Source organism: Echinops telfairi, unplaced genomic scaffold (assembly GCF_000313985.2).
Source record: "Echinops telfairi isolate 266 unplaced genomic scaffold, ASM31398v2 ScPeMD7_9;HRSCAF=40, whole genome shotgun sequence".
NCBI classification, from domain to species: domain Eukaryota; kingdom Metazoa; phylum Chordata; class Mammalia; order Afrosoricida; family Tenrecidae; genus Echinops; species Echinops telfairi.
Window position 1 is genome coordinate 51,313,372 of NW_022103906.1, and position 23,839 is coordinate 51,337,210.

General features: G+C 36.8%; 1 protein-coding gene and 1 non-coding gene across 4 annotated transcripts in view; both read left to right on the top strand.

Annotated features, from left to right (window-relative positions):
- MICU3 (mitochondrial calcium uptake family member 3) overlaps positions 1-23,839 on the top strand; it is a 111,558-nt gene that overhangs the window by 9,709 nt on the left and 78,010 nt on the right. The window lies entirely within an intron of this gene.
- On the top strand, positions 14,549-14,655 carry LOC115868337. The gene has a single exon (XR_004045519.1). It is a non-coding gene; the product is annotated as a U6 spliceosomal RNA (small nuclear RNA).

Below are 23,839 nucleotides of genomic sequence, written 5' to 3' on the forward strand. Positions count from 1 at the left end.
CAGCAGCATATCTTTAAATACTTATTTTTACTTATTGTTTTCTAGATCATTGAAGAACTTGAAAGATCTATAAATAGGAAATGTCCTAATACTTTAAATGGCAAGGGAAGCCAAGTAGCTATGAGATTGAAGATAACAGTTGTTTAGTAATTTTTGGTTTCCTGCGTCACTCAGTGACAGATAAGTCTACTAGATATTATCCACCTAGCCTGACCCTCTTAAGAAGTAATCACAACAACTTGAGTGTAGAATTTTTTCTATATATATCATGGAATTAAATTTGGAAAAAATGGTTCCTCTTGCTGGTTGCATCTGATCTAGCTAGAGTGAAGAAAATGCATGCGCCTTTAGTCAGGTTGAAATGAAAGTTACATTTTGTGAGTGCCATTTATTCAGATCCAGATTGGGAATCAGCACATGAAACCCTCAATAAAAAGAAATCCTTAATTGTAATTCTCATCTAAGACTTGGGCATTGCCAAATACTCCATAGCAATCAGTTTAAATAAATGTACATAAAGTTTATGTTTTGCTTTCTTGCTATATGTTTTTCTACCATAAAGAATAGCAAAGATACTGAATTTTACATTGAGTTAGAATTCAGGTGGTTAGTATATGGGTTCAATATAATTTTAATTGGCTTTCACAATTTTACAATTGTAATTTTGCTCATTTATTCTGACCTAGACTGTTTATAAGTACTAAGTAAAATGTAGCTGCCCTTTTATATGAGGGGGCTTCAAAAAGTTTGGAAAAATTGAATGAAAAGATAATGACTTTTTTTTCTACAAACTTTTTGAAGCTCCTTCATATATTGAATATAAATTTTATCTCTATTAATAAGCTTCTTTTGAAGGAGTTTTTCATCTTTGAAAAATACTTTTTTCCCATCATCCATATTATAGATTCTAAAGCCTTGTCATGAAATGTAAATATATTCTTGTTGAATGACCTAGTGAATTATTTTAAATCTGGAAATAAATTTAAATTAATTTTAATGTTGCATTCCTTTAAAAATCTTGGAAAATTTTTTTACAAGGAACTATATGTGACTTCCTCCCTGGGGGACAGACAACAGAAAAGTGGGTGAAGGGAGATGTCGGACAGGGCAAGATATGACAAAATAATAATTTATAAATTATCAAGGGCTCATGAGGAAGGGGGGAGCGGGGAGGGAGGGGAAAATGAGGACCTAATGCCAGGGGCTTAAGTGGAGAGGAAATGTTTTGAGAATGATGAGGGCAATGAATGTACAAATGTGCTTTACATAATTGATGGATGTATGGATTGTGATAAGAGTTGTATGAGCTCCTAATAAAATGATTTAAAACAAAAAACAAAAAACAGCCTTCCCCTCAGAAAGTGAGCCAAGTGCATTGTGCTTTTGGGAAAAAATTCTTCACAACTTTCCTGGCTTGCTTCTCACTAATGCAGTTTTCAGTTTTTAAAAATCGTCTTCATAATAAGGTCCTGTGATTGTTCTGTGTTCTATGAGAAAATCTATCTGGGATTATTCCTTTGAAATTCCCCCAAAGAGTTGTCACAGCTTTCTGAGCTGACCTCTGCCTTGAATTTAACTGACTTAACAGATCCCTCTGGAAGCTGTTTTGATCGGGCCCTTTTATTGAAGGCGACCTAAGAAGACGAGGCCCAGTGTATAACTGAGAGTGTGTCTTCAGCCATCTACTGATTACAGCGACTGGTGTAAATACTTCTTTGTTGGGAATAAATTTGAACATGTATGAACTGGAGCCACGAAGTTTAATCAATTTTACTTATATCCTCATGATGCAAGCCATAACAAACAGGATACATATTCCACAAATGGACCGCAGTTAGATATATCAAAGACTAATCAGTGGTAATTATAGGAACCACCATACAAGCAGGAACATACCTTTAAAGTTCTATGAGAAAATAAGACCTGTGTCCATTTGTAAAGCTACCTCAATTGTCACTGAAGAATGAGAACAAAATAAATTCATGTTCCTAAGATTGAGTTTACCATTATCAAAACTTAATTGAAAAGACTACTGAAAATTGTATATCAGGAAGAAGTAAAACTGAACATAGTGAAATTCAAGATACAATAGTATATAAAGAACTTTGCAACAATGGAGATCATTCTTAAATACTGATTGTACTTAAGAACAATAATAATGATTATTTTGAGAGGAATTAAGACAAGGTATAACTCAAATATTGAACAGCAATTATATACAAAGCAATAAAACATTATTTGAGTTAAACTATTCCATGTCAGAAACAAAAATCAAATTAGATTTCCCACCTCACATCTTAATCAGGTAGATTAAAATAATTAAAAATTTATCTGTAAAAACTAAATTTTGACCTCAGGAGAAGAAGGTTTTCAAAGCATAACACAAAATACAACTTATAGGGGAAATATTAATGCATCTTACTTTGTTAAAATAAAATTCTCAAAGTAAGTAAGTCTTAGAATGGAAGAAAATATTTTTAATATATAGTAGTCATAAGGAATATAGAGGATATATAGTCTAACCTGCAAATCAGTAAGTAAAAGACAACAGTATAAAAGTGGATAAAGCATCTGAATAGGCAAATTAAGAGGAAGATATTCAAAAGACCAAGACAAAAACCAAAAAAAAAATGACAAGATGCTCAACACCACTAGTAGCAAAGGAGATACAAATTATAACTACAAGGGGACACTATTTGCTTTCCAATTAGATTGGCAAAATTAAAAATGCTGATAACTGCAGGAAAGGAAATTCTCATTCTTCTGTCTATTGGAGCAGTATAATTTCTTTAGAAAACACTTTGGCATTACCTAGAAAAGTAACATTCTCTGCATGCCTAATAATTCAGAAATTCCATATAGGTGTGTACCTTCAAGAAATTAAGACGTGCATAAGGCAACATGTTTAATAACCCTTGTATATACTACTGATAACTCCCTTTCTTACCCTATAACAACTATTCCCTAACATTAAGCATTCCATTATACCTATAGTGGTCTTTGCCTTGTCTGCCTCAAATAAATAACCTCCTTTCATTCTTCGTAGGTGAAATTGTCTTTCTCATGTAAATTTGCTCAAGTCACAATTTCCCTACAACTAGCTTTGCCTTTGTCTCCCAGTTATTTCCTTTCCTCTGATTTCAGAAGAAATTATGAAGCTTTCTACGAAACTAGAGAAAAGTTTCTTATTGGGTTTTTGATATTTCTTTCATGTTAGTTGCCATTGAGTTGTTTCCAGCTCATGATAACCCTCTGTATGACAATGAAACGTTGCCTGCGGAGCTCGAGGTGGAGCAGTTAAGACATAGACAGTTTATATAACTTAATCCTTAAGTTTTGAACTTGAGACATCAGGGAGCTTTGAGACTAGGCTGTTAATTGGATGGACTACCAATGATGGGGCAGGGCGGTTGGGAAGGGGGTGGGATGGGGGGGGTGGGGAGGGGCAAACCTTTAAATAGAAAGTTTGATTAACAGTCTGCCCTGGTGGAATAAACTCCAATTGCACTTCAAGTTGACATCCATTTGATGGATGTCCAGAACGAGGTTTGTTTTCAATAGACATTTCACTTTTTTTGAAATAAGAAAACCACTCGTTTACACGAGTTTTTCCCATAGCACTGTCCTTGTAAACTGTTCAATATCACAAGTTTCACAGTCGTACGCTGTTCTCTTAAGTGGGCCATCACAAAAAATGAGTCTTGAGCAAAACTGCTTTTAGGAAAAAATTCACTGTGACCAGTGAGAAGTATCCCAGGCAACACCACTGCGTGCAGTAACTCAGAACGAGTTTCTCAATGCTCACCTAATGGGGAAAATACATACTACGGAAAGCTCTGCCCAGCAGAGCTGGGGTTTTTTCGTTTTTGTTTTTTTGTGGGGTAACAATCAGCCATCTAAGTGAGGTATCAACTAAGTCCACATGGTAAAAGCACACCAGCCTGTGTGATCCAAGGATTGTAAATAATGTAATCCAAACCTAAAGGAGGGAATTGTATCAGAGCTTAAATTATGAAATCCTGGTTTGCAGAAGACTAAATATGACATTGGAAGCACAAAATCTGTTTGCAGGGTCCACACATGGATTAAACCTCCAGTCAATCCCCTCTGATCATAGTTGGGGGATGTGAGTATCCTTGTTATCACCAGAGACCCCTGTAAAATAGATTATAGAAGATTTGGTTATGTTAAAATATAATATCTTATTTAATTTTCCTTTTGACCCATTTTAAATTTGTTTCTGTTAAGAAAAAAAACTTAAGGGAAATACACGTGGATTATACACCTGGTGAATCCCTGCCGACCATGGACCAGGGATATGAATAGCCTTGATATCAGGTAGAATACATTGGAAAGTGGATTGTAGCAGATGCTACAGAAAGTGGATTGTAGCAGATTGTAGGTTAAAATTTAGCACTCTATCATTGGAGCTCCCTTATGATACATTTAAATTTGTTCCAGTTTTTAATATTTTGTTTTCTATTGAGACTTTTATCTGTTTTACTTAGGTATTGTTAGTTTTTTGTTTTTAATGTTTCTCTGTATTTGAAATTCAGGTTAGATCTATAGAGACCGTAACTGGATTATTGGTTCATTGGGGCTATGGCATGGGAGGTTGGGGAGTGGGGAGTAGGGAGCTAAAAACAATGAGTATAAGAATGAAGAAAATGTTCTAAAACTGATTGTGGTAGTGATTATATAACTTCTTGATGTAATTAACTATTGAATTGTGTGATATGCAAACTCAATGACAATAAAGCTTTTGGGGGAAAAAAGGAAAGAAATAATTTCATGATCCAGAGTTCCAGATGTGGGTATATTACTGCCATAACTGATACCAGGCACACAAACACACTTATATAGCAATGCTATTGTAACATTATTCACAGTAGTCAAAAGGTGCAAAGAACCCCAAATGTTCATCCACCAATGAATGGATAATTGTGGCACCGTTGAATTACTTAGTATAACTCTTTCTAGCCATAGTCTTTGTAACTCCCACCAGATGGCAGAGTGGGAGCATGAAAATATGGTGCAGGGGAGTGCAATTTAGGGATTGGTCAGTTTTGTCATTCTGTTGGGTAGCCCTCTCAGAAGCAGGATTGGGGGAGATCTCATAACCGTAAAGAAGGAAGAATCACGAGCAAAGCACATCCTTTGGACCCTAAGATCACTGTGTGGAGAGATGGCAGCAGTGGACTCAGTAGCATCAGGGGAAGGGAACAAAGCAGTGGGCTTACAGACCCACAAAATGAATAAAGCTGAGTTAAGTGCCTTCCAGCAGGAGGCTGGCTTGAAACGTTAGAATGCCCCTTGAACATTTGGCAGTGCAACAGAAGTTCTGTAACACTTGCCCTAGCAGGGCAGAGGCCAAGGGGACAAGTAGCCAGGAGACTGAGGACCAGAGAGGAGAGTACCTATCAACATGACTAAGAAACACCGGAGAAAAGGACTATATTTCTATCATTTTTGATACTGAACTTTAACCTGTTAGCTTTTAAACATGAATATTGTCTATGAGCTTGGTGTAGCCATTGTAACAGATTAACAAATGCAGCAGAGAAGCAGAGTGGAAGGGTCAGGAAGATTGGCGGGTGGAAGCATATCAGACCACCACTGTCTCATAGAAACCAACCTTTGACAGTAGTGAAATTGAGTTTCTTTCCCCTTTGGGTAACTAGCAGGGGTCAAGTGTGGCTTCCACACCATTTTTGCAATAAACAAAATGTTTCATACATTCAATGAAATATTATTAAGCTATAAAAATAAGTGGTGATCTAATGTATGCTATGATTTTTTTACTTTGAAAATATTATGCTACTTGAATTAAATCAACCATAATTCCAGCTTTATCAATCTATCAAAGTGTCCTCACATTTGAACAGTTTTTCCATTATGTTTTTACATTGTTCATTTGTGTGATATTGTCTTGAGTTTTTCTTTATCCTTTAAGGCAGCGGTTCTCAACCTGTGAGCCACGACCTCTTTGGGGGAGGGTCAAACGACCCTTTCACAGGGGTCGCCTAAGACCATCTGAAAACACCTAATTCCAATGGTCTTAGGGATTGAGACACCGCTCCTCTATGATACGCCTGTTACCCATGCCCCACCATGCTTCAAGACAAAAATTCATATATTTGTAATTAGAAATATTTCACAATATATAATAACATTTTGTTTTTGAAACTAAGCACTATGCTTTAATTATGTTCAGTTTGTAACAATGAAAATACATTCTGCATATCAGATATTTACATTGTAATTCATAACAGTAGCAAAATTATAGTTATGAAGTAGCAATGAAAATAATTTTATGGTTGGGGGTCACCACACATGAGGAACTGTATTTGTTATTGCCGGGTCACAGCGATAGGAAGATTGAGAACCACTGCTTTAAGGGGATGTAAAGTTTTGTTCCTAGTACTGCAGTTGCACTGGTTTCGTCCAAACAGAACATATTTAAAAACTTTTCTATGATCAGTGTATGACTACATACTCATTCTTATCAGTAGTTCACTTGTCATCTTTGTCACTTTAGGATGCCTTCCACGAAAATATAAAAAAATATATTTTTAATCTAATCAAAACGGGCTTCTGAGGGGGATCTGCTGAACCAGTAAAATTCAAGGTAGAGAGGTCAGCTCAGAGGTTATGGTGACTTTTGGAATGCAAAGGAATAATACTGATAGACTTTCTCAAAGGACATAGGGTGGTCACAGGGGCTTGGGAGGGAATTTTTTGAAAATTGAATTGGTGAGCAAATGACCAGGAATGTTATGCCAAGCAAATTTTCCTTTTCAATCACAACAGTGCTCATTCTCAGAGAGTAGAGAGGGCCAGCTTGTGAAAATTTCTTTGGGAAACCCCTTACACCTTTCCTTCATCCCTGATCTTGCCCCTTGAAGAGTTCATTTGTTCCTCAGACTCACTATTTCAAAGGAGCATGAATGAGTCCCTCATGGAGGCTGAAACTGCTTGTGGTGTGCTGTTGAAAAGCACACAATTCTTCACATAAGGATTAGAGAGCTGAAATAGATTGCCTTTCCCAGATGGAAGATACATAGAGAAACACCAGTCTCCTATTTTGATATGTTTATTTAATTATTATTTCTATGTTTTTATATTAATACTTTTGACTTAACCCTCAAATTTTATTAGTCTTTGGTGAGGTTGATCCTACAAGGGAATGGCTAAATGTGCTTACATAATTAGAAAATAATTAAGAACAATCCAATTGACAATTTCAACAAAAGTACAATCATCTCCCTTCTCAATAACAGAAAATTTTGATTTAACAATATAATATTTAAAGGCTATATTAAGTTATTAAAGGATAATTATATATTAAAAAGAGAGGAGGCTCCCAGACTGGCTCTGGCGGGCTCTGCAGAAAAGTACAAGGAAAAGTGCAAGAGGGAACTATTAGAGGGGTAGCATGAAAATCAGGAGTGTGAAATCTTGGAAAACAAGAAATTACTTTAAGGAAAAGAAAGCTATCAACTCATAGGGTGTAAGATGAAAGTTATACTTTGGATTTATATACAAGGAAATCACTGGTGACCTTGACACACAGTTTTTAAATAGCATAGTAGAGGATAGAGCCTGCCTGCTTGGAGTAGGTACAAAAGAGTGGATAGAAATTGGAGACAAAATATAGACATCTCTGTCCAGTTACTTGGTGTAAAAGATAAATGGGATTAACATAGAGTGTTTAAAGACAGAAGAAGCTGTATTATATTAGTGTGTTGAAGCTAGTCAATAAAATAAACCAAACTTGTCATTGAGTTGATTTCAACTCCCCGGGACACTATGGATTATAACGTAAAACTTCTCCATTAGGGTTTTCTTGGATGCAATCAGACCTCTCGGTCTTTCTTTCCCAGCACTACTAGATGAATTCTAATTGCTCTCATCTTTAGGTTAATAGTTGAACACAAACCATTAGTACCACTCAGGGAACTTAAGTACTCAAAAGAGGAGGAAGAATTGGCAGGCTGTGCATGGTAAGGAGCAAGGTCTGGGAATAGGCGAGAAGAGATGAGGTCTGTGCTTTAAATCACTATACTGTACCTGCCTTATTACACATTTTCATGTCCTCTTCATATCAAATAATGAAATTATATATGAGAAAATACTTTGTAAACTTGTGAAGAAGTGCATAATGTAAGCTACTATAATCATATAAGTAGAGACTTTGAAGTCATAGATTTTAAGATGCTTTATCTAGCAACTTTGTATTTTTTTTATTTGATCTCAACCAAGGAAATAACTTCTGGTTTGTCTTTAGCTATGAGTATTTCCACTTAGATACATTCACTAAGCATCAAAACATTTCACCAAGTGTACTTCGGGATTTTCCCACACTGGAAATTTGATGTTTAACCTTTGGACCACCCAACAAGCAAAGGATATGCTATCTTTTATCTTTTTAGAAACCTTTAAGCCTGAAGCCATATGAGAAAGCCAAGTAGATACTTCCATTAACATCTTTTCTAGCCACTTGAAGTAGAATGTATATTCATAAGTTCCTTATGAGATATAGGAAATAAAATGTAAATGTAAAAGATATTCTTTCTCTGTATATGAAAATTTTGGTACAGTTGCCAACATCAATAGACTGGATTTGAATGCTACACTTTCTGATGAAATCATGTAAATATCTGATTCATTATTTTAAAATGTTTAGTATGGATCTGATTTAATTTAAAAAATGTTTTAAAGAAACTAATAAGGATCAGAATAATTTTGGTTAATAAAAGTGGTTTGTGATGTTTTCTTCTTCGTCTTCATTCTCATTTTGCTGTTTCTCAGCTAGTAAAGAGTAATACATTATACAGTGTTTATATAATTGATATAATTGTTTCAAATTACCTCTTTAGTGAATTATCAGCTTGTAGGCATCAGTTTCTCTAATTGTCAAGTAGTGATTCCTTTATCTGTCATTTGATCTCATCTCCTTGGGAAAATCAGACTTTACCACAGAGTAAATTTTCTTCGAATTGCTGACCTGAAGTAACCTGAGACTGTGCCTTGGCAGTGAACCTTTTCTTTCTGTTATTCATAGGAAGGATAATGATGTACTCTGTTGCCTGAAGGCCCAGTTTCACTACCTTAAGAAGTAACTTCTAAGTACCCAGTTGCAAAGGTCTGAGTTTGGAAATTCCAAAGAAGATAATTGCTTTGACACAATAGTTTTATTTCACTTGCAAAGATGAGTAATTAAAAATACACAACATTTCTCATTTCTCCCAGTTTTTAGTCCTCTCATTTTACTTATGTCAGCATGTCTTGGAAGATCCCCAAAGTTATGGGAAATGGTTATTACATTTTTAATGAATAAATTATGTTTACATTTTTACAGGTGTGTTTGGAATTTTTGTTTCTGTATAAATCTCCATTTTTATAAGCTTGAGTAACAAGACTAAAGAACTAGAATGTAACTCATAGTTTTCTCTAAAAATGGAGATGATAAGAGAATTATCTAATTCTGGAGCTAGAAAAGAGATTCCTCAAATACCTCTAGCAAACCTGAACAGAATATCATGTAGTTTCCATAAGATAATTTCTTGGAAGTAAATTATAATTTCTTAGAAAGAATAAATTGAAAAGACTTTCTTAGTTCTTTTCTATTTCTAGGTTTCTGTCATTCCATCTTTCTGCTGGCTAGCCTTGTTCCCACCAGTGAGACCATTCACATGCCAACTCCGAAGACTGCCTGGGTAGTTTCAAACAGCAACTTTGCAGGGCCTTTTTGTTTTGTTTCGGTTTTGTTGTTGTTGTTGTTTTTAAATCATTTTATTGTGTGCTCATACAACACTTATCACAATCCATACATACATCAATTGTGTCAAGCACATTTGTATGTTCGTTGCCCCATCATTCTCAAAATATTTGCTTTCCACTTGGTATCAGCTCTTCATTTTTTCCCCCTGCACCCCTGCCTCATGGACCTTTGATTGCAGTGCCTTTTTAATGTAAAAAAATTCCTTTCCTCAACAAAACTTGTGACGTTCCAAAAATACGAGTGACACCTTACTTGAAACTTAATGTCTATGTCTTAATATTGTATGATAAATTACACTATAGAAAAACTTAACATATAATTGAATATGTCCATCAGAAGCCTGGAAATTATAGTTTTATTACATTTAATATATAATATCTTCCAAAATCACACATGATACAGTTTCATTGTGTTGAAATTTGATATAATGACTTCAGAGTGAGTTTTGCTACCTTCATGGAAGAGATTACATTGTTACAGTTTAAAACCTAAATCTGTGCATATGATTTGCAGGTTAACTATTATTTTTGTTTCTGTTACATGTGAGGTTTTAGATTTAGAGTTTCTAGGTATTGTAATTGGGAATTTAAATATGGCAATCCCAAATAAAATTTAGTGTAGCATGATTTATCACTGTAGAGTGAAACTTATAAGACCATGATCATTTTCCCAGCAGGTGGTGCAATTTCATTTTTGTAACTACAAGGACTAGTCAGTAATACCTGTTAGCCTCCCTTAGGTACCTTGGGTAGGATCTCTGGAGATGGGGGGTGGGGGTGGCAAGGGGGGGGGGGCAGAAGGCCTCTGTTTGCATTCTGCCTCAACACACAACTACTGAGGGCCAGATCTAGAAATGCTTTCCTTATCTCACTGCAGTGTTTTAGGGAAAGGTCAGAATTACTGAAGCATTTTGCCAAATTAGAAAAACAAAGTTTGCAGATGGTGCTAGTGCAAACAACATTAAGCTCCAAAAAAGTAGTGACTGTTTCTAAGACTTTGGAAAGAGATACAATCTGAAGAGGGTAAAATGTGTGGAGCTGTCAGTTTAAGTGAATTGCAGCTCTGCAGTGTTTCCTGAAAAGTTAAATAGGTGCTTTAGAAGTGTTATCTCTCTGATGAGGCTACAGACGTGCTTTTCTTGGGTAGTGAACTTCCTGCAATCTTTGTTGCATAGAGGATTGGGCTTAAAAAAGTACTTGGGAAAATTCCATTATTTTTTATTGCATTTTTTCTACATACTTTCTGAAACCCCTTCATACATGCAACTCAACTGCAATATGATTATTTTTTATACAAGGGGACTTAAAACAGTTGGTAGAAGAATAGAATTAAAAGATAATGGAATTTTTCCATACATTCGGGAAGCCCACTCATTTATATTTGGGCAAGTAAAAAGCATTGCTACAAAATTAGAGAAACCTTTATGAAACAAAAATAGCAAAATGTGACCCTATAACTTATTACCATTTAATTTCTGACTAAGAGAAGATCTTACCCCATATGGCTTCTTTACTTGAAGAAAACACCAAGATGAGGAAGGTGAAGGGTACCGTTTTTTTTTAAGCAAAGAACTCAGTGGAAGAAATTTCAGATCCAATTCCATGGAACAGGGGGCTACTGTGAATTTTTACATACTTTCTATCAAGGAAATTACATGTGTTCATAGGACACCCGGGAAATTTTTAGCAGCTAATTAAAATCTGTGGGGACATACAGTAGAGGTAGGAATAGTGTCATGGCAAACAATTTACTGTAGGACACAGATTTTTCATACTGAACTTGCAAAACTAAGTAGATGTGCTTTGTCACCTCTTTTTGTATACTTTGCATGGTACTCATATCAAGTTATCTTCTGCTAGCTTTTCATGTTTCCTTGTTCTGTAAAGGTAGCATCTCACCCCCTTCACTGTTCTTCCCTCCTGCAGCCTCCCCTTATGGGTGCCAGGTACCATGCAAATCATTAGGATTATAAAGAACGTAAATTAGGATTATAAAGAACGTAGTGTTCTTCTCGTGAAATTCATGGCTTCGTGGGAGACATAGATTTGTTCACAAATAACTGCGTATCCAATGGGAATGGGAAGAGATACACAAGTAGCATAATAAGGATACAGGCATATCCCATTTTATTGCACTTTGCTTTATTGTGCTTTGCAGATAGTGTTCTTTTGTTTGTGTGCCTGTTTTTAGCAAATTGAAGGTTTGTGGCATTCCTGTATCAAACAAATCTCTCTGACCCACTTTTCCAACAGCATGTGCCCACTTTGTGTCTCTGTGTCATATTTTTCACTTTTCACATTATTTTGATTTTTTTCATAGTACAGCTGCACACTTAATAGGCCTCAGTGCAGTATAGAAATAACTTTTTCCCAAATCATTTTATTAGAACATACTCCAGATATCATACCATTCAGTAGTTTATTCATATCAAGCAGTTGTACAATTGCTATGACAATCATTTTCAAAACATTTTCTTCCTTCTTGTATTTCTTGATATCAGCTCCCCCTCCCTTGCCACACCCTCCAGGAGCCCTTATTCTAGTTACTGTCTCTATAGATTCACCAACCTGGGTTCCATATACAAAAAAACGTAGATGCATCACAGAGATTCAAGAATGCTACAACAATAACAAAATACAAGAGATAAGTCCCAATCTGAAGAAAACAACAGCAAAATATTAAGAACCAGATTAGGCTCAGATGTATCAAACGGAAGATCGAATGATAAGATTTTAACCATTCAATTCAGATGGATCATTTTAATCATCTCTCTGTTTGATAATCAGGTATTCCCATCTCTCGGTTACATGATCAGAGGGAAATCACTGGAGGCTTACTCCCTGTGTAGATCCCACAAGTGTATTTTGGGCCTCCGCTGCCATCCATCGCCTTCTGAAAACCAGAATTTCACAATTTAAGCTCTGATACCATTCCTTCCTTCAGATTTGGATTATATCTTTTCCAATCCTTGGATCACAGATGTTGATGTGCTTCTTCCATGTGGGCTTAGATGACATCTCACTTAGATGGCTGATTGTTTGAAAGCAAGCCTTTGAAGACCCCAGTGACTATTCTTTCTGATAGCTGGGCATCAGCCAATTTCTTCACCACACTTTACTATGTCATTCATATCGTCCATGTTTCCTTCATGAGGGCGAGTATTGAGCAGGACCATGTTGTAGAACTAATTGTTCTTAGATTGGAGTTAGGATTAAGTGCAAGCGCCAAATCCATTCCTACATCTGTGTTTTCTGTCTGTTTCACCTTAGAGGCATCTTTGTTATTTTACGGTAGAGAAACTTATTGATCATCTCCCCAGAGCATAAGTTCCTTCTGTTTATAGTGTCATTAATTTAGCCCCATGGTAATGTATTTAAAACACAATTGAGAAAAGAGTAGACAAGTGTGGATTAACTATAAACCGTAATACCTGCATTATTGACTTGCTCAGATTAGTTCCTCACATCACTGGACTTTATTTACATAAATAATGGAAATTCATGGTCATGAAAAACTTACAATTATATCCACTGACAATGTCAGACCACAGGTCTTTGGGAAAAATAGATATCTTAATAAATCAAGTAAGGTATTGAAGTAGTAAGTAAATGTTAGTCAGCCGGTCAACAGACCAATACTCTTGGTATAACTGTCATCTACTGCTTTACACTCCTTGTAATTACGGCCTGAAGTCCTCAGAATACAGGTGTGTTTGAGGTAGAGCTCAGTTCACCTATTGGGGTTTCCACATCGCATCCCTCTGGTATGGCCTTTGGAGTATGTTGTGCTCTTGAAGATCCAGAGTTCAATGTCCCAGTATTCTGTGACTCAGGGACTGGTTTCCTAGGAGGTGTACAGAAACTCAGACCAGTGTGCCTTATTAGGGGCCTGATATCAGGTAGAGTAACCCCATGAGGCCCCAAGTATTAGTCATTTTTGTTCTGCTAGTAGGTTGGTCCTCCTTGTTCTACCAACAGAAATGCACTTGGCTTCTCCAAGATATGTCTGCTCCCGTCCCCACTTCTGACTGATTTTCCCATCAGTATCACGTAGCATTCTAGTGACAATGACTGCTGGATTGTGGGGACCTCATCGTGTTTTTGCATGGCAGCCGCTGAATGATCACCTTCCTTTCCACTACTCATGAAAATCTGATCCCAGCTGCCTCAAGGACTTCCCCCTCAAAGTAGTTTTTAAAATTCACTTATAGAGAGGATACACATGTATGGTTTAGGGGCACTAGCCGGTCTCTGCCACATTGCTTGGTAGCCTTGGCTAGCAGATTGCATGACCTGCAGCATGAGTTTGCCTTCATCGTGATGTTTCTCCTGTCAGCAGTGCGCTCATACGGCCCTTTTGTGATTGGAGAGCATTGTGCTTTCTAGATTCTCCCATGTCACAAAGGTGTTTCATGGCTTCGTCACTCCTGTTTAGGGATGCATAGTATTACATTGTGTGTATATTCTCGTTTTTTAATCCGTTTTTCTGCTGATGGGAATTTGGGCTTAAACATAACTTTTAAGTGCAGCTAGAAACCAAAATATTAGTGTGATCCACCTTATTGAGATATTTACTCCATTAAAATGGTCTAGAACCAAATCTCAGTTCTGTTGTAGGGAAGAAAATAAACATCAAATTCAAATAAATTGATGGAGATATATTTCTTCAGTTTTAAAAAAGACAAAGACATATGCAGATGAGGGAAACCATCACAAGGTCTTAATGGTATCTGAGAAGTCACAGAAACTCTTAAAGAGGATATGGGTACTAACTTCGGCAGCACATATACTAAAATTAAAACGATACAGAGAAGATTAACATGGTCCTTGTGCAAAGATGACACACAAATTTGTAAAGTGTTCCATTTATTTATTTATCTTTTTTTTTAATCACTTTATTAGGGGCTTATACAACTCTTATCACAGTCCATACACACATCAATTGTGTAAAGCGCATTTGTACATCATTCTCAAAACATTTTCTCTCCACTTAAAGGAAATTGTTACAGAAGCCTGATTAGGTACAGATCATGGTTGCATGTGGGATTACAGAAGCAAGAAAGGGTCTATGTTTGGAATACGTATACTATGACAGATAGAAAAGCTTACAAGATTGATTTGGGCTGCGACCAACCAAGGCAGTTACGGTCTGACTCATGACCATGCAGACCATAGTATAAAACGAAAATAGGGTATAGATAAGGAACTCTGTTGGCAAAATAGTTATGCGTTGGGTTGCAATCTGAAAGGTTTGAAACTATCAGCTGCCAAGAAAAAGATGGAGTTTTCTACTCCTGCACACAGTTAGGTCTCTACAGTCTTGGAAACTCACTTAGGCAGTCCTGTCCTGTTCTACAGAGTCGCTGTCAGTCAGCATCATCTAGAAGGCAGTGAGTTTTGAGGTAAGGTATAATGTTGACACTTGGGGAAGGTGTTTTGCCAGTGGTCTAAGATAATGTTATTCAAAGGATGAGTTTACTTTAAGATTGGTTGGGTGCACTATCATAAATAGTAGGCGGTGGTAACAGAAGTTTTAGGGCAAATAGCATTCCTGGGAGTCTAGGTAGAAGAATCACATAAACCAGGGGTCCTCAAACTGCAGGACTAGAGCCAAGGCAGCTCTTTCGGTACATGTATGTGACTCTGAAGTAAAATTGAAAATGCTAAAGGATATTATTTAGATAATTCTCATTTCATTTGTAAAAATAATTTTCAGATTGTTGTGAGGGACAGGAATGGTTCTTCCATCTCAAAAGTTTGCTCACCCCTAACATAGACTATATGATATGGAGCAAAGATTCATCTTGGCAATATCCAGAAAGGTATAAGGACCTACTTTCAGAAGCTGTAAAGCTAAACAGCAAACTGAAATATATCCAAAAGATACTCAGACAACATTACAGTTCTCATAGCTCTTCCCAAGCACAAACAGTCTCTTGTTTTTATCAAGAGGTTAGGTATAGACTCCAGTCAGTAGTAGCTTAGATGGTTTCAAGATGTTCAAGAAATAGACAACCCCTGAATATGCTGATAACCAGCAGCACTCTCTATCAGGCAAGGTTTAGGAAGAAGCATCAGAGACCTGTGAAATAGCATCGTAACACCAAGCCCTAGGACGGGTAGATAGGAACAAACTGCAGCCCCGGGGAACTACTGAAGAATCAGAAAAAGGATTTGGCACATCTATAGATAAGATCCTAGTTACTAAAGGTGGTAAGTAAGAGGAGCTTTGTTATAAAAGGTTATTCCTAATGTGTTAGACTACTAACCAAAAGGTCAGTGGTTCAAAACCACCGGCTGCTCTAGGACAGAAAGACTGAAAGAGTGATCTACTTGTAAAATATCTGCCACTGAAAACCCTGTGCTACACAGTATTCTGACACATGAGGTCACCATAAGTTCATATGCAGAAAGCCTACCAAAACAAAGTTACATAGAGAAAAACTTCAATCAAAAAGAAAGTAGAAAATATTAAAAATTTGAACAGATTTGAAATGAGTCACAAGGGAGACCACATGATAAAATGTTGAATTTTAAACTACATTTGCATTAATCCACTTTACAGAAAGCACTGCTTGATAACAAGGCTATTCACTTCCCTTGTCTGTAGCCAGAGGGGATTCACAAGAGGCATACTCCACATGTTATTTCCCCTTCGCTTTTTTTTTTAATGAGACATCTGTTAAATGGGAGATTAGATGATAAGATATTTCATTTTAAGATAACTACATCTTCCATAATCAACTTTACAGTGCTTTCTGTCTGAGAACAAGACTATTCACATCCCTCACCTATATTAGAGGGTATCAACCAGAGGCTTAATCCATGTGTGGACCCTGCAAATGGATTTTGTGCTTCCACTGCCATCCATAGACTTCTGTAAACCAGGTATTCCCGATTGAAGCTCAGACACCATTCCCTCCTTTGGATTTGGGTCTTATTTATAATCCTTGGATCATACAGGCTGGTGTGCTGCTGTCATGTGAGCTTATTTGAACCTCACTCAGACGGATACCTTGTTTGAAAGACAAACCTTTAAGACCCGAGAACAGTGGTTCTCAACCTTCCTAATGCCATAACCCTTTAATACAGTTCATGTTGGGGTGACCCTCAACAATAATATTATTTTCGTGGATACTTCATAACTGTAATTTTGGTGCTATTATGAATCAGCCGACCCCTGTAAAAGCGTCGTTCAACCCCCCAAAGGGGTTGGGACCTACAGGTTGAGAACCACTGCCCTAGAAGCTATTGTTAATGATAGCCAGGCACCATCTAGTTTCTCAACACACTTTGCTAGAACACTCATGACTTCAGGGATCTCTTCATAAGGGGGAGCATCAAACAGAGCCATGTCATAAGAACTAATTGTTCCTAGACTGAGACTAGAATTAAGTGTGAACCCCAAATCCATTTTTATATCTATGGTTTATATATGGTTCACTTTGGAGACATTATCATTTTATGCTAGAGAACATTAATAATCATTCCCTTGTGTCATAATGTAATTGATAGTATCATTAATTTAGTCAGTGGCATAGAATTTAAAACACTGTTGAGAAAAGAAAAGTATACATGTATAGACAAAATACTGTTGAGAAAAAAGGAAATTATAAGCCAGCTACAAACCATAATACATGAATTATTGACTTGGACAGATTAAATTCTTAACCGACTGGACACTATTTCCACAAAATACAGGGGTTGATAGGGCATTGAATGTTTTAATAACATTCATTCACATTGGCTGAACCATACCTACCAGATTAATACATTTCATATAAACCAAGGAAGTCATTAAAATTATAAGTACATTCATTGGTCACTTTCGAGGCAAGAGATCTGTACTAAAGTAAAAAACAAAAACAAAAAACGCCAGTTCTCTATCAGACTAGAACCATAAAACGTCCCTTCTCACTGTATAGCTTAAAAAAACACTTTGGCAGAGGACACCCTCACCTCAGCTGGAGTCAGTTTTTCAAGATGCAGAGAGAGGGATGACTTTTCAGCTGCTGCCATTCAAAATTGTGCAAAGGTCACCCCAAATCAACAGTGATAAGTGAATCTTTCTGGAAGTCAAGTCAAGATGGGGGAGTGGATCATTTGTTATGTCTGAGAAGGCAGTTACATTTCTTTTGGTAGGTAAACAGGCAGGAACAACCTCTCCTTGGGGGGATAAAACCAAAAACGTGAACAATACTTAAAATGGAACCCAGAGAAAAATACACCCAGTACTGTGTTCCTAATTGGACACTTTTGACCTAGTTTCTATTCAGCTATAGACTACTGGAACTTTAGACTCTGTTCTTTAGGTGTGCGCAACATCCTTCATAAGCCACACTGGAAGGACTTGATGTAGAAAACCCCACTAAGTGAACTGGGCTTTACTTAAAACTCACTTGTAGCTGTTGGACTTAAGGCTGAAACTCCCTGTAAACTTTTCTAATCTGCCTTTGTGTACGTACATATTCTAATCATAGCCCTTCCCCCACCTATTTTCTGTTGTCTATGACACTGATGGATTGAATTGCCACAAATCATGACTTTGTGATGGTTTCTTTTGTTTTCTTTTGTTTAGCCGGAGAAGGGAAGACTTAGACCCCTGTAAAGTCACCGTCTAGGAAACCCACTGGGACAATTCTGCTCTGTCCTGCGGGATCATTATGAGTCTGCGTTAACTCGATGGCAGTGGGTTTGAGTTTTTTATTGATTAGCTGCATGACCATGAATTATTTTGGCATTACTATGGCCCCTTGCTGATCCTTCATCCCGATGATTTATCTTCAGCTTGTGTTTGCCCTGTGTGAGACTGAATAAAGCGGTCTCTATTAAACAAATTTGAATTTGAAGCCTTTTCCTCCTAGAACGTGGTCTTCTTTTTCACTGACCCTCTTGTACCAAGCATGATGGTCTTATTATTCCAGAAACTGGTGCCCTGCCTGACAGCACTTCCGAAGTATGGCATATGAGGTCTCATCATCCTCCATTCCAAAGTAGCATTCTACTTGAACTTCCTCCAAGACAAATTCATTCCATCTTCTAGGAGTCCATTGTAGATACACCATTCTTTGCCAGCACCTCAGTACTCCAATGTTCTCTGTCATTTGTACAGCTTTCCAAACCTGTATGCTTTCGTTTGACTATCAATATATAGAAATGCTTTAAAATGCCCATGACTACTTTAACTCCTCTATAACCCCTAGTCATCTTTTCCTTGCAGTTCACAAATGTCCTCATAGTCACACTGTACCATTTTGAAAGTTTTTTTTCCCCCCTGAGGTAGTACATAGTATTAAATTGGTATTGTAGTTTTGTTTTGTTTTTTGGCGACTAGTATTTTAAGAACTGAAATGAACAGAACTCCGGTATTGTGGCCTTCCGGCCATTTTCCCCATTGGCCTTCAGGTTCTCTTGTTGATGACTTTTGACTAGGTTAGCAATTTCTGTATGATTTACCCAAACAGCTACCGAATTCACCCAAACAATACATATTAATGAAGGACACTTAGGTTAATTTTAGGTTTTAGGAATTAGCTTTTAAAAAATATATTAGATTTAAGGGGGGGAAGGTATTAAGTAAAATAGACCAGCTACCGAATATGGGTGTACTTTTATTAACCTGCTCCTTGTAATAAAAGGATTATAGCCCTAATCAGCAATCCGTGCCAATGTGCTCGAGGGAAATGGCTGTATTTGTTTTTTAAAAGGTCCAGAACATTAACACAATACAAGATTATTGTCATTCATAGGCAAGTGAGACTGCCAAGAGGATTAGAAAACTGGTTTAAATATCATTTTCCACTTCTTTATTGGTGGCGGTTTCTGAACATTCATAATAGTAATGCTAAACCCTCTAAAGATTTAGATTTTTTTTAAAACTTTGGAAAGTTCAAAAGCAAAGCTGAATCTTTTGAAGGTCTGAGTTCCCTCTGAAACATTGGTAGTCAGTTATCCCAAAGCTGCCCTTTCCTCAGAAGTTCTAGTAAATCGAGCATCTTCAGCTGTATTTCATGAACTGTTCATTGTCAGTCTGCTATAAATGATGAGGCTTAACTTGAACCATACCAAGTGAAAATCATTACGTTTCAGATCTGGCCCATTAGATATTTTCTTAAGAAAATAGTCTCTTGACAAATTACGGAGAAAGAACCATGTAGACTACTAAACGTGTTTGAAACAAGTTTGTTACATGTATAATATATGCTTAACATGAGTAAATAATTCTTAATCATATTTGTCTCTAAGCAATTTCAGATAAAGTAATCTTCCAAGTAAGTTATTATTTTATACTTCATTTATTTGTATGTAGTAGGTACATACTACGTATCTGCTGAATGAATGAATTTGTATAGTTCCTTAATGTTAAATACTTCATTTTGGAAACTTGACATGATTAGAGGTGAATGTACATAATAGAATTTTGTTCAATACCATTTGAATTTGTGTTTAGAAATATTAAAAATAAAAATTTTGCAATACCTTATCTTTATATCTCACATTTCAGTTCATGATTGAGGAACATTTGGTCTGAAATCAGTCATGAGTTTTATAGAATGGAACAGTCTGAAAAGCTTTTATCATGGTGGACCATGGATGAGTTATCAGTAAACTTGTTTACTGCAGATTAGTGCACAGAGTAACTGTAATTTAAAGAAAAAGAGCCCTGGTGGTGTAATGAGCTGTGCATTCAGCTGTTAACCACAGCTGTTAGCAGGTTGAACCCACCATATGCTCCACAGGAGAAAGATGAGTCTTTTCCCTTAAAGATTCACAGTTTCAGAAACCCACAGGGGTGATTTTACTCTGTTCCATAGGGTCACTAGGAATCAGAATCATCTTGATGTCAATGAGTTTAGTCTTTGGGAGCTTTGCCTTACTTACTGGCTAATCTAACACTAGGTAGATGAACAGAAAGCAGTAGAATATATGCTAGCTACTTCTTGTATTGGCTAGTGAGCATTTCTCTCCTTATTTGGGAATCCAAAAGAAATTTTGAACCCGATTAAACTAATCAAGTCTTGAGTGCCTAGTTTAGGTCTCCATTCTAGGAGAGTTAATTGTTGGACTTGGATTTAGAATCCTGAGAAAATTAGGCATTTGCCTAAAACACAATTTTAGGTGTCCCATTACTGCTGTGGAGTACAAGTGACTATTTTGGGCCTCATTTACTCAGAATTGTGGGAATTTCTATTTTTATCCAGCACATTTAAAATTATTTGGGAACTTGTATTTATATTTCTATTCTGGTAGAGAGATAAAGAAATGAGGCTACAAATTACAGCCATCGAGTTGATGCCCATCCATTGGCTCTCTGGGACAGTGTAGAACTCCTCTTTTGAGTTTCTGAGACTGTAACTCTATGGGAGTAGAAAGGCCTGTCTTTCTTCTGAAGAGCACCTCGTGGTTCACAGCTGCCGACCTGTGGATCGCAGCCCAACACATAACCACTACACTACCAGAGCGTCTAAGAAGCTAAAGGGCTGTTTTCATCCTAAACACCTTTATTTTATGTACATAGGTAAACACTCCTGATATAAAGTAGAAAATAATTATTAAAACCAACAGTAAGCATTGCATTTAATCACTGTTCATTAGGAGCATTCTCTTCAAAGCAAAGTTTAAGCAAAAATGACTAATATTAATGGTATTATTCATTATCATTTTTGCAGAATAAGAAGACCTATAATATTATTGTATGTCATTTTTAGAGTCTGAGACTTCTCATGCAATCATGGAGATGGTTCACTATCTGGCAACACTTTATTCTGTTATATGTAAAGTTGTCAGTCAGAGCCAACTTGATGTCAGCTTTTGGTAGTCCAAGAAATCTAACTGAAAGTTTTTCATTTAAATTAATGAGGAAATTTGACAAACTGTTGTTGTTGTTTGGTGCCCTCAAGACTGTACTGATTCATAGCAACCCTTCCCACAGCAGAAAGAAACACTGCCCAGTCAAGCACCGTCATCACAATTATACTGATGCTGAGCCCATTGTTGCAGCCACTGTTATCAGTCCATCTCCATGATAGTTTTTCTCTTTTTCGCTGACTCTCCACTTTATGAATGGGGCATGAGGACCTTTTGCAGGGACTGGTCTCTCCTGATAGCATGTCCGAAGTACCTGAAATACAGTCTCGCCACCCTCACTTCCAAAGACGATTCTGGCTGTACTTCTTCCAGTATATATTTGTTTGTATCACATTAAAGACTGGATCTTTTTTTACCAACTTACCCAAGTGGCCGTGTATTTTTTCAACTGTTAGGGTTTTTTTGCATTAAACCATAAATGGGTTTAAATCTCATCAACTTTTTATCATATTTATTTATAACTTTCAGTTTTTTAATATAAACATTTTCTCATATTATGAAACAATACTTTGCAATGTATGCAGAACATTATTGCTTTTATGAACTATAATCTTCATGAAATTATAAACTTGTAAAAATAATCAACATAATCATATTACTTTGAAAAACAATAAATAAATAAATAAATAAATAAATAAATAAATAAATAAACAAAAAAAATAAATACGGTACATCAAACAAAGAATACATTCTTTGTTCCCCAGTGTTCATTTGTTGATATGTTCCTTTGTTACGCAATGTACTATTGTTACTCTACTCTTCAACTATACTGTACAACTTCATTGAGAAACAAAGACAGTGTGCAAACATTATCCCTGAAACATTGTGCAAAAGTTATCTCCTCACCCTTTGGTTGGATTAGTTGTGGAGACCTTATCTTAAACAGTTACAGTTATTTCATATATTGTAGCTAGCATAGGAACCATATATAAACAAAGGTTCCTAGTACTTTTTTAATGTATGGTACTTTATATAACATTTTTCTCTTGGAAGCGGTACCTTACAAAATTTGCAAATATACCTGGTTTCACTTTTTTTCCGTGGGTGGCGCAAACTCTACTGGCTCTGGTAGGAAATTTCTTTTTTCCATTGCTTGAAATGAACATAGGTCCATGCTGCTTCGTGTCACCTGACAGCCCTCCTGGTGGATCTTTACGTGGTGCTCTCCCTGCTTTACTACGTAGGGGTTGGGCTGGACATAGCTCTCTCTGGTTCTGGAGAGCCTTCATTTTCATCGTCAGTAATCCAGTATTTTGCCACTGAAAGGAGAAACTACTTGTACTTCATTTTTTTCTCAGACTCAGGGCATTGTAAATTCTCTAACAATTGAAAAGTCCACAGTTCATGAGATAAAGGATGACTTTTTAAAAAAATCCTTTTATTAGGATGTGAGGGTGATCTGGCTGCAACATCTGTCACCCCATTGATTGCTAGGGTTGATTCGGCTGATCTGGCTGGCTAGGCAGGTGTCCCTTCTCCCTCACCACTCCATGTGCGTCCCTCCGGAAGCTGCACGCTCGGTTGAAGAGGACGACCTTCCCCAATAGAAGGAGGGCCGTCCTTCAGTCAAGGGTATACGAGTAGCTGCGCTCCCCTGCTAGAACCTCCAAACAAGTCTCAAGGGTGACTTGTTTTGTCCATTTCAATGTTTTCCTTAGAATAGGATAATAGGAGAGGTACTGATCTACATGATCAACTCCCTTCATGTGGGCATTATATTGATGTATACACACAGGTTTCAATAGATCCTCTCCGGTTTTTCTATTGCTCTTTCCTGTATTTGAGACAGAAGCGTCATGAATTGATATCATTCTGACATCTCGCTTGTCTTTCCATATGAGGAGAAGAATGTCACCTTTTCTACCGAAAACTGTGCCACCTTTCTTCATTCTTGATGCTTTGGCTTTTAGAGTTAGCGGTAAACCGCTGTTCGCTCAAATAGTACCACAGACTCTAGTTTTGTTTTCCAGTAGTAAATCAGCAGTAGAGGTACTGTTATAGTGATTATCCTGGTAGATGTGGTGCCATACCAAGATAAGGGCCAAGAACGGAGAGAACAGTTTCTTCCGATTTCTTCCCTTCACCAGTATAAATTTCCATGTTGCATATACAGCCTGTGTCACTCTCGCACACCATCCTAACAAGTAAACCATACTTTGTCATCTTTGCTGGGGTGTATGTTTGAAAC